At 41.1% G+C, this 13,520-nt stretch overlaps 1 long non-coding RNA gene across 1 annotated transcript in view; it reads left to right on the forward strand.

Moving 5' to 3' along the window:
- The window catches only part of LOC144501618 (uncharacterized), a 352,330-nt gene extending 339,123 nt beyond the window's left edge, over nt 1–13,207 (forward strand). The window contains exon 4 of the long non-coding RNA XR_013499162.1: nt 13,173–13,207. This is a non-coding gene — a long non-coding RNA (uncharacterized LOC144501618). The remainder of the gene's footprint in view (nt 1–13,172) is intronic.
- The last annotated feature ends 313 nt before the right edge of the window (nt 13,208–13,520 follow it).

Genomic DNA, 13,520 nt, shown 5'->3' on the forward strand with positions numbered 1-13,520 from the left:
AGAATCGCGGTTGTAGTCATTTGTTTGGAGCTTGGGGAGATTCCTGCTGTCAAAGAGATGTGCAGGACCAAAGGAGGCCAGCAAGACTGGCTCCCCAGAGATTGGGGGTATCCTTTTTAAAGGGCACAAGATCTCAAACTTAAGTTGAAGGTCCCCTTCCTCCCACGGCCATTGTGAACTTCCCACAGACATGGGGGAACACCCCCAGCCCTTGACCCCACAAGATCAATCGTTCCCCCATCACTAAATGTTGGGGTCACCCCACTGCCAAACACATAGGCATGAAGGTGAACCGTAACCTCTTCCTCCTTCACCCCCCCCCCCCCCCCCCCCCCCCGCCATCTATGCTCACCAACATCGGGCCATCGGGCCATCGGGTCCACCTGCACCCCCCAATTGCTGGCATCGGGCCTCCCCCACAACTGAGCAATACCTTGCTTTGGGATCACTTAAGGCCTAGCCCCTTTCAGGCTCTCACCCCCCCCCCCCACTCTTCAGGGACCCCCTTCAAGTCCCACCCCTTTTCAGCACCAACCAAGCACCATGACAGTGGAAGGGGCAATGCCAGGTCACTACCCAGCTATCCCTGACCACCTAGGAACTTCAATGGCCTCGGAGCCCCCCCCACCACATTGGCCCCCAACCTGGCCATCACGTCTGCTCTCCATTTGTGGAGACCAGTGGTGACTCGTGCCAGGTTCCCGTTGCACTGGAGGGTCAATTAATCCCGAGAGCCAGGTGAATCTGGTTTTAAACTAACCCTGCATATTTAAGTCAGGATTTAAATATGTTAATTTGGTTCATGCCCTTGTTGGGTGTGAACCAGATTGTCGGCACAGGGGGGATTCTCCCCAGTACATTTGGGCTGTCTCGCATTTGGACTGTCATGAGATGAGGCACGCAGGGCAGGGGAATCGCCACCAAGGTTCCAGCACTGACAAAACACAGCAACATCACACTGTATTCCCCAGTCACTGGCTAAGCTCAGGTGGGCATTTAATAAAAATTCTTGATTGGCCTGCCAGTCCAGAAAAGATAATGCCTTGCGGCACGGTAGCACAGTGGTTAGCACTGCTGCTTCACAGCTCCAGGGACCTGGGTTCGATTCCTGGCTTGGGTCACTGTCTGTGTGGAGTTTGCACATTCTCCTCGTGTCTGCGTGGGTTTCCTCCGGGTGCTCCGGTTTCCTCCCACAGTCCAAAGATGTGCGGGTTAGGTTGATTGGCCACGCTAAAAAAAATTGCCCCTTAGTGTCCTGAGATGCGTAGGTTAGAGGGATTAGCGGGTAAATATGTAGGGATATGGGGGTAGGGCCTGGGTGGGATTGTGGTCAGTGCAGACTTGATGGGCCCAATGGCCTTTTTCTGCACTGTAGGGTTTCTATGATTCTATAATAGGGCAGCACGACAGCACAGTGGTTAGCATTGGTGCCTCACAGCACCAGAGACCTGGGTTCGATCCCGACCTTTGGTGACTGTCTGTGTGGAGTTTGCACATTCTCCCCGTGTCAGCGTGGGTTTCCTCTGGGTGTTCCGGTTTCTTCCCACAGTCCAAAGAAGTGCAGATTAGGTTGATTAACCAAGCTAAATGTGCAGGGATATGGGGACAGGGAGGGAGGAAGGAGAGGGCCTCTTTAGGAGAGTCAGTGAAGACTCGATGGGCCAGATGGCCTCTTCCTTCACTGTAGGGATTCTATGGTTCTATTCCATTATTCAAGAGCTATGTTCACAAACTTGCCAGTGGATGAGCAATTTCTTGCCAGAGATGAAAAATCCAAGGGTAAAATTCCATGTCTGCATTATGACTGACAGTAACTCGAATGAAATATGAAGTTTGGGAATTGCAGTGCACAGACAGTATCTCAATACAATGGGGAGGATTTTTCAGCCCCGCCTACTGCTGTGATCATCCGGTACCACCGAACGTCAGTGGACTGCTGACTGGGTGGCTACATCCCCGTGCCGATTCCTACCAAAATGAAACCGGAAAATCCCCGCCAATCACTGTTTTTCAACCGGCTGTTAATCTAGTGTCATTCTGTCTATATGCTGTATGTGACAGATATATTAAATATACTTTTGACATAATTATTACACAAAAGATACAAAAGTCTGAAAACACATTCCAACCAGCTCAGAAACCGCTTCTTTCCTGCTGTCATCAGACTTTTGAATGGATCTATTGTATATTAAATTGATCTTTCTCTACACTTTTTCTATAACTGCAACACTATATTCTGCACCCTCTCCTTTCCTTCTCTATGAATGGTATGTTTTGTCTGCAGAGCGCACAAGAAACAATACTTTTCACTGTATCCCAATACATGTGACAACAATAAATCAAATCAATTAACTTAATGGGAACGTGAAAGTATTGATATAAATGATAGCAAATTAATGGCACTTTATGTCAGGGATTTGGGGTCGGTGGTGGGGGGGGGGGGGGGGGGGGGGGGATTTAACTCAGTTGGTTAAATAGGAATGAAATTCATGTTGACAGTCTCTATTTGATTCCCATTCTGGCTGAGGTAGTTGCATCCTGCCTCCTTACACTGCCTGAGAGTGGAAGGCAACGGCAAACCATCACTGACAAAAAAAAACTGCCAAAAAAATGGCTCAGAATGAAGTATCAGCAGACAATGAACCAAGGACCTGCCTTCAGGCAGACCATACATGAATGAATGAATAAATATGGTAGGGCCTGTGCCTGACTGGAAAAAATAAATATACAGTGCCTACCACTTAATCTCGTGTTCGCATTTACTGTGAATTCAAGATTTGTAATAGTACAACTTCCTACCAAATGCTCAGTGATGTTTTTTTGTTTAAAATTGTGAAATATAGATCTTAATAACTGTTAATAGACTACTGGAGATCACAGTGCTGACTGACAATATTGGAAAATATTCAGTTACATAAAATTGCTTGATATGATATTTATCTCTGCCAGAGTACAAAGAAGTCATAAAAAATTTTGTACATTGCAAAGCAGCTGAATATTCATCTTTCATATTTTATAGACTGATATAACATTTTGCACCAGTTCAAAAAAAAATTGGCAGTATCAATAAAGATTATTTTTGTGATTTATTTTGTTGAATCCTATATTACAGCTTGTATTCTACAGAGTTTTAATCTGATTCAGCAAAATGTCATTTTGCCTTAACAATGCTCAGGAAATCCACGATATACCACAAAAATGGCTCCAAGTTCATACTTTTGTCCTTTCTCTACTTACAGCAGAACATATGCCATTTTGATTAAATGTCTAACCAATGGACCCAAACAGAATTTTCCCCAGTTTTTTACAAAGTAAATTAGAGAATGATTTTCATGTTAGCGTCACGATGAGTAAGATAGGCTTTTCAGTATTTATGTGACCTCAAGGTCACCTGAAGGAAAGCAGCATTAATCAAAGTGACACCTAGGCAAGAAACCTAAACTGTCCTTGTATGTGTAGTGTAATCCAACACTGAAGCACAGTTTGCCTCACATCGTGTGTATTTCAGGCTCCTGTGCTGGCAGCTAATTTTAACAATTATTCAGTGAATGGACGTAGTTCACGTAATATTTTCAATAGTCTAGAATCAACAGAATGAACAATGCTAAGTTAACATGGTTAAAATAATTTAGCCTTCGCACAAGAAAGAAATATTCTGTTATATAAATTAAAGCTTTTTTCCCCCAGCAACAGGATACAATATGTTCTATCTTAAATACATAGCTTTGTAAATATGTAGCCAATACTGCAGCACTGCATTAAGCTAGGTCATAGTTCTAGCGAAAAATCAAAAGTCTAACAGAAGAAAACAATGAACAGAGAAAGTTGTTTCATTGGAAAATGTCCTCAAGATGCAGCAATATATAAAGGTTTTTTTGTAATGTGGCTTCCCATCCAGCCAGTCTTGTAAACTACCGTCTTTGATATATTCAGTTTAGTTTCTTAATCTGTTGGATTAGAATGTCCCCTTTCTACAATTAACCAGAAAAGATCAAATTAACTAACACTTCCACAAAATTAAATGATTTTACAGTAATTTAATCTTCAGGCTGGAGTACTCTGAACATTCACTCGTAAATAAATATTCAATCTTCATAAATATAATAAAGTAAAAGCATTAAATACATTTATAGCATCATGGGCCTGCATTACATTTTTTAATTAGTTTCAGGTTATTTGTGACAATGTCCTATAATGACTAGGTTTGCTGTAAGATGGAATTGCAATTCTCTAAGGGCTGCAGTCTCTCCAACCACTTTATTTCACATCAAGTTTAATAGCCCTGCAACCTATAGTGAGCAGTCTTTGTCAAATTCACCTCAGGCTCAAACAATATGCACTGCACCTCATCTCCCGGCTCACCCAAGACAATTCATGTATATGGAGTGGTTTTGCGCCTGCTGTACTTGAACTGCACCATTTTTTTTTATTTGCAACTCAATTCAGCAGAAATCCTGGAGAAGCAATAAATGTGGTTTGCAAAATGACAAGTTTTCTTCATTTCCTCGACTGCCTTGCAACATTGCATTGGGCTATTTATAAAAATATGTGCTGGTATTTGTTTTGTTGAAGTCACCATTAATTCGCCAACAAGCTTCAAAATCCAAGTTGTCTGCTATCATCTTACTTCCTTCAACTTTATTTTTTGTTATCCTGTCCTTCATTTCGGAGCCTCCCCATCCGACATAGTATTTATTGAGAGGTTACCTTCTCTCATTGACTATCCAGACCTTTGAATGACAAGTTACAAGGAATTGCTTTGAATATGTCAATGTCTTGAGTTTATGTGGTGGAATTTTCCTGTGGGCATGGCGTTGGGCTTACGACCTCAGAATAATTCATTTTGCTCACCGTTACAGCTGGCTTCCTGTTCCAGCAGTGGCAACCTCATTCAAAATTTGTAATTTTACAATGTAATTTCTGAGGGCCCAATCTGCAAAATTGCTATTTAAATCACAGAATCCCTACAGTGCAGAAGGAGGCCATTTGGCCCATCGAGCCTGCACTGACGACAATGAGGAATGAACATCCAGCCCAACTGGTTAAATTTAAAACTAAAATCAAATATTTTGAATCACTCCCATCTATAGCTGTTGTGATTCTATACAGTTGGAAACTCATACTACTGTCTTGTCCACAGCAGTGTCCTTTCAAGAAATAACCTGGATGGGACAGTGAAAAATCCACTTGCGATTTGTGCTGAACACAGGAAAAAGCTTTAATATCTACACATCCATTCCCAAATGGCATAAACCCCCCACAGTCGTGTTGAACCATTAGTGTCTAATTAGAAATCATTGGAAAAAGGTTTACCACTAGAATGAGTTCCAGCTGGAACGAACCAGAGAGGCTGGTCATGTTTTTATAGTCTTTGCAGATTGGAAGTAATTATTGTTTTAAAAAGATGTTTCCAGAATCATGTAAAGTTGTTTTGCTCCATTTTTCTTATGTTCTTTCCTGATTGAAAAGGTGGAGAGGAACAAATAAAAAGATAAAATGGAGAAATTATTTTTACTTTGAAGAACCAGTGGACTTCTTGGTATATTTTCCTGTTGATACAATTAAAACTAAAGGCAAGCCTCTCTTCTGTACAATTTAAGGCATTTTAATTTGACATATCACTGCGCTATCCAAAATTTCACTTATTCGCACTTGTTACATGATTTTGCGAGTAAAAAGACTTGAGTAAAAATAAAAGCAAATCCAACAGTTAATTGCTGATTTTCTTGAGGATCACTTCCATCTAAAATGGCTTCAGAAAGATAAACAAAATGTTAATTTTAAAGGACCTAGCTGATATATTGGACCATGTTAATTGTTAATTTGAATTACTGGTCTTGTCTAGTGATCGTAAGGAGCAGAGCAATTTCCAAGATTACTAGACCAGTGATAGTAGGTGATAGTTGTCTCCACCAGACCATGGGAACAGTAGCCAATGCTGAGTATCTAGGTGGTAGTACAGTGGGTCTGAGTGTTATATGAATCGCAGCAATTTCTATCCTGGTCCTGAGTATAAGGTATAATAAAGAGAAAGCTTGAGCACAATACAGATCATGTGACATTGTAATCCATATTAATTTCTAAATCAATTTCTCAAGAGAAGGAATTCACTTTGCAAATAAAGTATTCGGCTTTATAATAGCCTTCGAAGAAATGAAACAATTAGTATGGAATCAGTTTGCATTTTTAAAAAATGATAATTTGTTCATTGGGATAAAAACCTAACAGAGTGGAGGTCCTGTTAACAGTAACTTTACTGGAAAAATTGACTTCTTTGAAACACAGGAAATCTCATTTAGATTCAATCCATTTTTTTCGCCAAAATCATTGACAAAAACCATTTCATTCTTCAAATACTTTCTTTGGTATTCTTTACCCTATTAGATTCATTACAGAGTTTGAAATCATAGAATCCCTACAGCGCAGAAGTAGGCCATTTGACCCATTGAACCTGCACCAACATGAATCCCATCCATGGCCTGTCCCTGTAAACCCACGTATTTACCCGCTAATTCCCCTGACATTAAGGGGCAATTTACCAAGGCCAATCAAGCTAACCGAACCTGCACATCTTTGGAGTGTGGGAGGAAACTGGAGCACCCGGAGAAAACCCACCCAAACATGAGAAGAATGTGGAAACTCCACACAGTCACCCAAGGGTGGAATTGAACCTGGGTCCCTGGCACTGTGAGGCAGCAATACTAACTAACCACTGTGGCACTGTGCTGCCCATTGAAATATGGAAAACATTCTCTCAAACGTTTTCATGCTTTGGCAATATGTGCCAAATAAGCAGTGTCTTTGAAGAAATGCACATTAAATAGTTTGTTTCTGTTGCACTTTAAAGCTATTTATTTACTTCTCAGTATAATGCAAAGTAACACTACATTCTGTAGCCTCCTTCCTGTGTTGCAGAGGATCTACATATTTTCAGTTCCAGCATATTTTTGTCCTGTAGTCCTGTGCTGTATATTGACCTGAAAGGCAGCATTGACGAGACTGTCCAGAGTGCTATGTACAATTTTGGACATCTGACAAGAATGCCAGTGATTTGTGCCATTGGGTGGAGAGGAGATAGCTATTACAGAGGCAGTTGTTATGGTTTAGGCATCTACCATGTATACTGAGATCTGCGATTGCTATCTCCTGAATTAGATGTCAGATGTTATTTCCCTAAAGTGTCTCTCAGAGGTTGATTTTTAAAAACTGTGATATCCAGTGTCTCCCTTAAACTGAACCGTTCTTTAAAATAGTTTCTGTAAATATTTGTATTTATTTTAATATATACATATTAAACCATTACATATGGTAATTGTAAACTGATATCAGCAAATTTTGATTGTTTAATGGAGAAAGAGTACTAATTGTAGAAATGTATACCAAGCAATTTTAAGGTTGTCATTGATACTTAACATGATTATTTCTCTACCGTTCGTTTATGTCAGTTAATACAGTGCAAGCAAATCAGGTCTGGAACTGCGGAAAAAATCCACAACCACTCATTATAGATATACATAATTTACATAAATATAAAAGCAAAATACTGCAGATGTTGGAATCTGAAACAAAAACAGAAAATGCTGGAAATTCTCAGCAGATCTGATTGCATCTGTGGAGAGAGAGTAGAGTCAACGTTTCGAGTCAGGACGACCCTTCGTCAGAGCTGAAGACCACAGAAAATAAGACGAGATTCATACTGTTAGGATGGGGGTGGGGGGTGTGGACTGACAAAGATGTCATGGACAAAAAGACAAAGGAAATGTAAATGGTGGTGCTCATAGCTAAGAAGGGTGCTGATAGTGGCCCATTAAGAGATCAGAATGTGTAAATGGCAGGGCAACAGTAAGCTGCATTCTGTCCAGCATTCTGGCTGCCCACCAGTCCACACATAATCTCCTTAAAGCTCTGCAGGAAGAGGAGGTGGTGGATCCTGCTGGATGGTTCCCAGAGCAGACTGTCAGTCATTTTACAGAATGCCTCTTCATTAGAACTTTCAAACTGGCATGAAGACGTAGTTTGGCTGAGAAGGGCCGTCTCCAGTCAAATCTTTCCTGCACACCTGGAGTGCCACTGCTTCTGCACGCTTCACTCCAGGTGGCTGCAGTGGGGAAAAGACCCTGACCATCTCATCTGGAATGTATCTTTGCAAAACAGGTGTGAAAGAAGGTGCAATCCTTTTGCAGTTTATCCCAAACATTTCTGTAACACAGGACTATGGGCTGTTTCTCGGGATGCGCACTGAAATAAACATCAACTGCTGCTGGAGGAACATCAACTCGATGAAAGATGCTCTTCTCTTGTTCAAAACTTGCCAGGTTTCCAGTGCAAAGATCTGTCAGTGACCATGGGTAGAAGTTTCCCATTTCTGTACAGAGTGCTGGTCTGGAGCCCCCGGCTGCACAACCAGCTTTTCTCGCCAGATTATGCAACACTTTGTGCAAAAGAAAACTGCAGACATGGTCCATGCTATCATGCTAGCGGGGCGGGGCCAGAAAAGGTTGGCAATACTGGGAATCCTGATAAGAAACAAAGAACTTCCTCCCCCAAAGAACTCAGAGACCCCACTCCCCCACATATGCACAAGGAAACCCCTCCCCCCCCATGTACATAGACACTCCCCCACACATGCACAAGGGGAACCCCCCTCAGCTCTCAACCATGGATCCCCTTTAATGGAGCTCATCAGAGGGGCCGCCCTTGGCATTGCCCCGGCACTTCAGGGATATTGCCAGGGTGCTAGGAGGCAGTGCCAGTGTGACATAGGGAAGCGCTAGGGTAGTGCCTAGTCATGTCCCCCTCCTTCAGGGGGCTATACTTACCTTTGTGCTCCTGGCGGGTTCCCCTCTCCTGGTTCCCGTTTTTTAAAAAGCAGTTGTAAACCTTGACGACGTTATTTCACGACGGCGAGGAGGGAATTCCTAACGTGGGGGATAATGTAGTGGGAAAGCCCTTTAATGATATGGTAATTTATTGAAATAAGGTTCCCAACCTTTCTGGGCTGGAACCTCATCAGTGGTGACAAAAATCAGAAAATGAGAATAATTCTGCTTCACCCACCTCTCCAACTATATAATTCATTACATTTCTACCACTCTTTAGAGTCTGTGGAAGCGTCTTATGGACTCAAAACGTTTACTCTGTTTCTCTCTGCACAGATGTTGCCAGAGCTCCTGAGTTTATCCAGCATTTTCTGTTTTTATTCCAAAGTCTGTTGAAGTTGTACGAGACATTGGTAAGGCCACACTTGGACTACTGTGTGCAATTCTGGTCACCCTATTATAGAAAGGATGTTATTAAACTAGAAAGAGTGCAGAAAAGATTTACTGGGATGCTACCGGGACTTGATGGATTGAGTTATAAGGAGAGGCTGAATTGACTGGGACTTTTTTCTCTGGAGTGTAGGAGGCTGAGGGGTGACCTTATAGAGTTCTATAAAATAATGAGGAGCATAGACAAAGTAGATAATCAATATCTTTTCCCAAAGGTAGGGGAGTCTAAAACTAGAGGGCATAGGTTTAAGGTGAGACGGGAGAGATACAAAAGTGTCCAGAGGGGCAGTTTTTTTACACAGAGGGTGGTGAGTGTCTGGAACAAGCTGCCAGAGGTAGTTGTAGAGGCGGGTACAATCTTATCTTTTCAAAAGCATTTAGATAGTAACATGGGTACGATGGGTATAGAGGGATATGGGCCAAATGCGGGCAATTGGGATTAGCTTAGGGGTTTTAAAAAAAAAAGGGCAGCGTGATCAAATTGGGCCAAAGGGCCTGTTTCCATGCTGTAAACCTCTCTGACTCTTTGACTCGAGTGGATAGCTAAGGGTTAGGTACAGCAGCTTCATCTGCTTCCATATGTTTCAATGCTGATTTTTTTCAGTGTGATACTGGTGCAGAGAAGAGCAACATTGCCAGCAACTTCCTGATTTCCATACTTCATTCTGGAATTTGCTTTCCAATCTACACTTTAAAAATCTGAGCAATGATAGCCTCGCCATTATTTTTACTGCCAAGTCTGGGCCACAATTTGTTTTCTGACTATTTGATTGACTATGCAAATCTTAAGAAATCAAGTTGTATGAACAACATTTTATAGTTCTGCTGTCAGTTTAATTTATTACCCAGTATAACTAAACAAAACAAGGTGATGCGAAAGATGAGAGATTATCTTCAATAATAAATTCCTTTACCGTTTCTCGAAACAACATCTATTTTGTTTGAAAAAAGATGCTTTGCACCTTACTAAATCGAGAAAGTCTTTCCCATCCATCAAAAAGCGATTAATAGATCTCTGAATCCGGAAATTTGCCTCAATATAATCTTAAAAACTGATTGGGACAAAACAGTAAAACATTAGACTGTTCTCAATCCGGTAAAATAGTATAACAGTACAGATTTAATTATATGAAGAATTGGTTTAATCTTATCGATAAATTAACTTGGAATTAGTTCCTGAGAAATAACCTTATAAATTGTAATAGCAGCAAACATGACAGAATATCATGATCCAGAAATATTAAACCAAAATTGAATCCCAGAAGGGAAAGGATCGAGCATTAAACATATAATTTTGGGTATGTTTGTTTATGCAATCAAATACTACTAAAAATACTCTTCAACCACTTGAGGACTGCAGTGTATCTAGGTTGCTAGGAGATGTTCTACACTGGGATTTCCATTTTAACTTCCATTCTAGCAAGGGAATTGAAATAAAAACAAAGATAATATATTAGATGTCATTTCGTTGTTAGACATGTAAATTAATAATGAAGAAAAAAGATACTAAATGTAGGATAGTTGTATTATGCTGCATTTCTAGATCATTTACAACCTAATTTTACTTGCATCAATAGATGCTAACATTGCGTTAAGTATTTTTTTCCAACATTATCACATTTCCTAATCTTTATTTTAAATAATAAGGATTTATTTTGATAGTTTATTCTCTAACTTTGCTTTATCTTGACGTGCAATGAAACTGTATTGCAATATTTGCAGAGCTGTGAATAACCAACCAGAAAAACAATGCAATTGATTAGAAATATCCACAATCTGTGGAAATGTTAGGCCTGCAATGAATTACATAGAAAATCGAAGAAGTTTTCCATTAATAGAATGGGGCCGGGTCTCAAAAGCTTTCTGAGGGAGAATTTGAATTCTGTATACTCAGTTAAAGATCTTACAGGGTCAAATCTGCTGCTTGGGTACAACAATGCTGAAAGTATATATACTGGAATGTTAAAATGTGTTTCTGAGAATATCGCACATCTATGTGAAACTCATAAAGCTTAACTTTGGAGCATTGCTTACGATCTTCAACATATCAATCACATACAGAATTACATTTTCCTTGTTAGTTTAAAGAAGCACTAATTGAGCAATAGATTTTTAAAAATAAGTTTAAAGTTTATTTTATTAGTGTCACAAGTAGGCTTGCATTAACACTGCGATTAAGTTACTGTGAAAATTCCCTAGTCGCCACATTCCAGCACCTGTTTGGGTACACCGAGGGAGAATTTAGCATGGCCAATGTACCTATCACGCCTTTCGGACTGTGGGAGGAAACCAGAGCACCCGGAGGAAACCCACGCAGACACGGGGAGAATGTGCAGACTCCACACAGACAGTGACCCAAGCCAGGAATTGAACCTGGGTCTCTGGTGCTGTGAGGCAGCAGTGCTAACCACTGCGCCACTGTGCTTTTTTTTAATCCATTCGTGGGACATGGGTATTGCTGGCTGGCCAGCATTTATTGCCCATCCCTCATTGCCTTGTTCAGAGGGCAGTTGAGAGTCAACCACATTGCTGTACCTCTGGAGTCACATCTCGGTCAGACCAGGTAAGGATGGCAGATTTTCTTCCCTGAAGGACATTAGTGAACCAGATGGGTTTTTTCGACAATCGACAATGGTTTCATGGTCATCAGTAGATTCTTAATTCCAGATATTTTTTATTGAATTCAAATTCCATGAACCACTGTGGCGAGATTCGAACTCCTGTCCCCAGAACATTAGCTGAGTTTCTGGATTAATAGTCTAATGATAATACCACTAGGCTATTGCCTCCCCATGCTCTTATCAGTACTCTTATCAGTTCCCAAACATTGACTGTTCAAGACAATAGGGGCAAATTTTGATATCCCACAAAAGTAGGCAATGTGAAATTAACCATGCCCATTGACTGCAAAGACACCAACCTCGTGCTTCCAGCGAGCATGATCCCCACTGTCGATTGGTCCTTTTCTCAGGCATCCAGCCAATAACATGAGTGGCTAGCACCAATTCAAACTAGCCAGCACCGCTTAAAGCTGGCCAACATTTTTTTAAAAGGATGCACATTGTGACCAGAGCAGATGTTGGCAGCTGTACAAGAAGTGAATCTGATCTGCGGAACATTAAAATGGCATAACATGGGAGATAGTTTCTGGACATTGTAATGGATGGAGGTCCTCAGGGAGAAGATGGAAAGTAGATGTGTCCTCTATCACCAGTCTAGGAGGCCCTCCAGGCATATACTTAGAAGCTAATTGGAGTAGATTACCTTGAAGCTCATTGCCAGGAATCAAGCCTCATGAACCTGAATATGGTGCCACAAGAAGTTAATGACCTCATATGAGTGGTCAAGGTTAATGAATGTATGTTCAAATGCTATATCCTAGCAACTGCACCATTAGTCTCAGACACTCTTCAATTCACCACACCCCCATCACTCACCTGCCACCAATCTCTACCAATCAGGACTCATACCCATCCATGTGCTCCACCACATACACACTTAGCACACTCACATCTCACAGCTTGCACACACTGCCAGTTATTCAAAAATTCCAAACACATTACCAAAGCATATTCTACAACACACACTTCCATCTTTTTTGCAGGACAAGAGGATAAAATGGGAGAAACTAACTGGAGGGGAATGGAGTCTTTATGTCATGACCCCCATGAGAAAAACCAAAAGTGGCTATTACTGGGACTCCCATTGTTGAGGCCGTGGTCAAGGGAGGGGTAGAAACCACTGAAGATGGCAGTATCCTGATACTTAATCTTCCTTATCACATTCCACATCGCCCCTCATCCTACACACTCACCCGATTCATAAACTGCAGGTGGTATAAGCATGCACCTGTTACTTTTCTCCCTCCACTCATAATGTTACCTTGTGCTTGTCTCCTTTCAGATTCTCAAGAATTAAAAGCTGGCCAAGCAGGGGAGGAAAAACAAGACAGTGATGATGAAAGAAACACCATCACTTGATTTCACACTTGTAGCTGACACTGCATAGTTGACATTGCATCGCAGTGAGCTACCTTGTGTTGGCGCTGTCATGCATCTGCTTCCATCTCTTGCTTTGTACAATCACACATTTTCTTTCCTTTCAAATCTGTGGCATTGTTTTTTGTTCTTCATTGTCAGTCTATATATTTCAATTTAATGATCGTCCTGATTTGTCTATTTCCACTGATGCCAATTTTAATTTTCTGCCTATGCTTTCCTGAACTCCAGCACACACATTCACTGCTGTTTG

This window comes from Mustelus asterias, chromosome 12 (assembly GCF_964213995.1).
Source record: "Mustelus asterias chromosome 12, sMusAst1.hap1.1, whole genome shotgun sequence".
Lineage (NCBI taxonomy): Eukaryota > Metazoa > Chordata > Chondrichthyes > Carcharhiniformes > Triakidae > Mustelus > Mustelus asterias.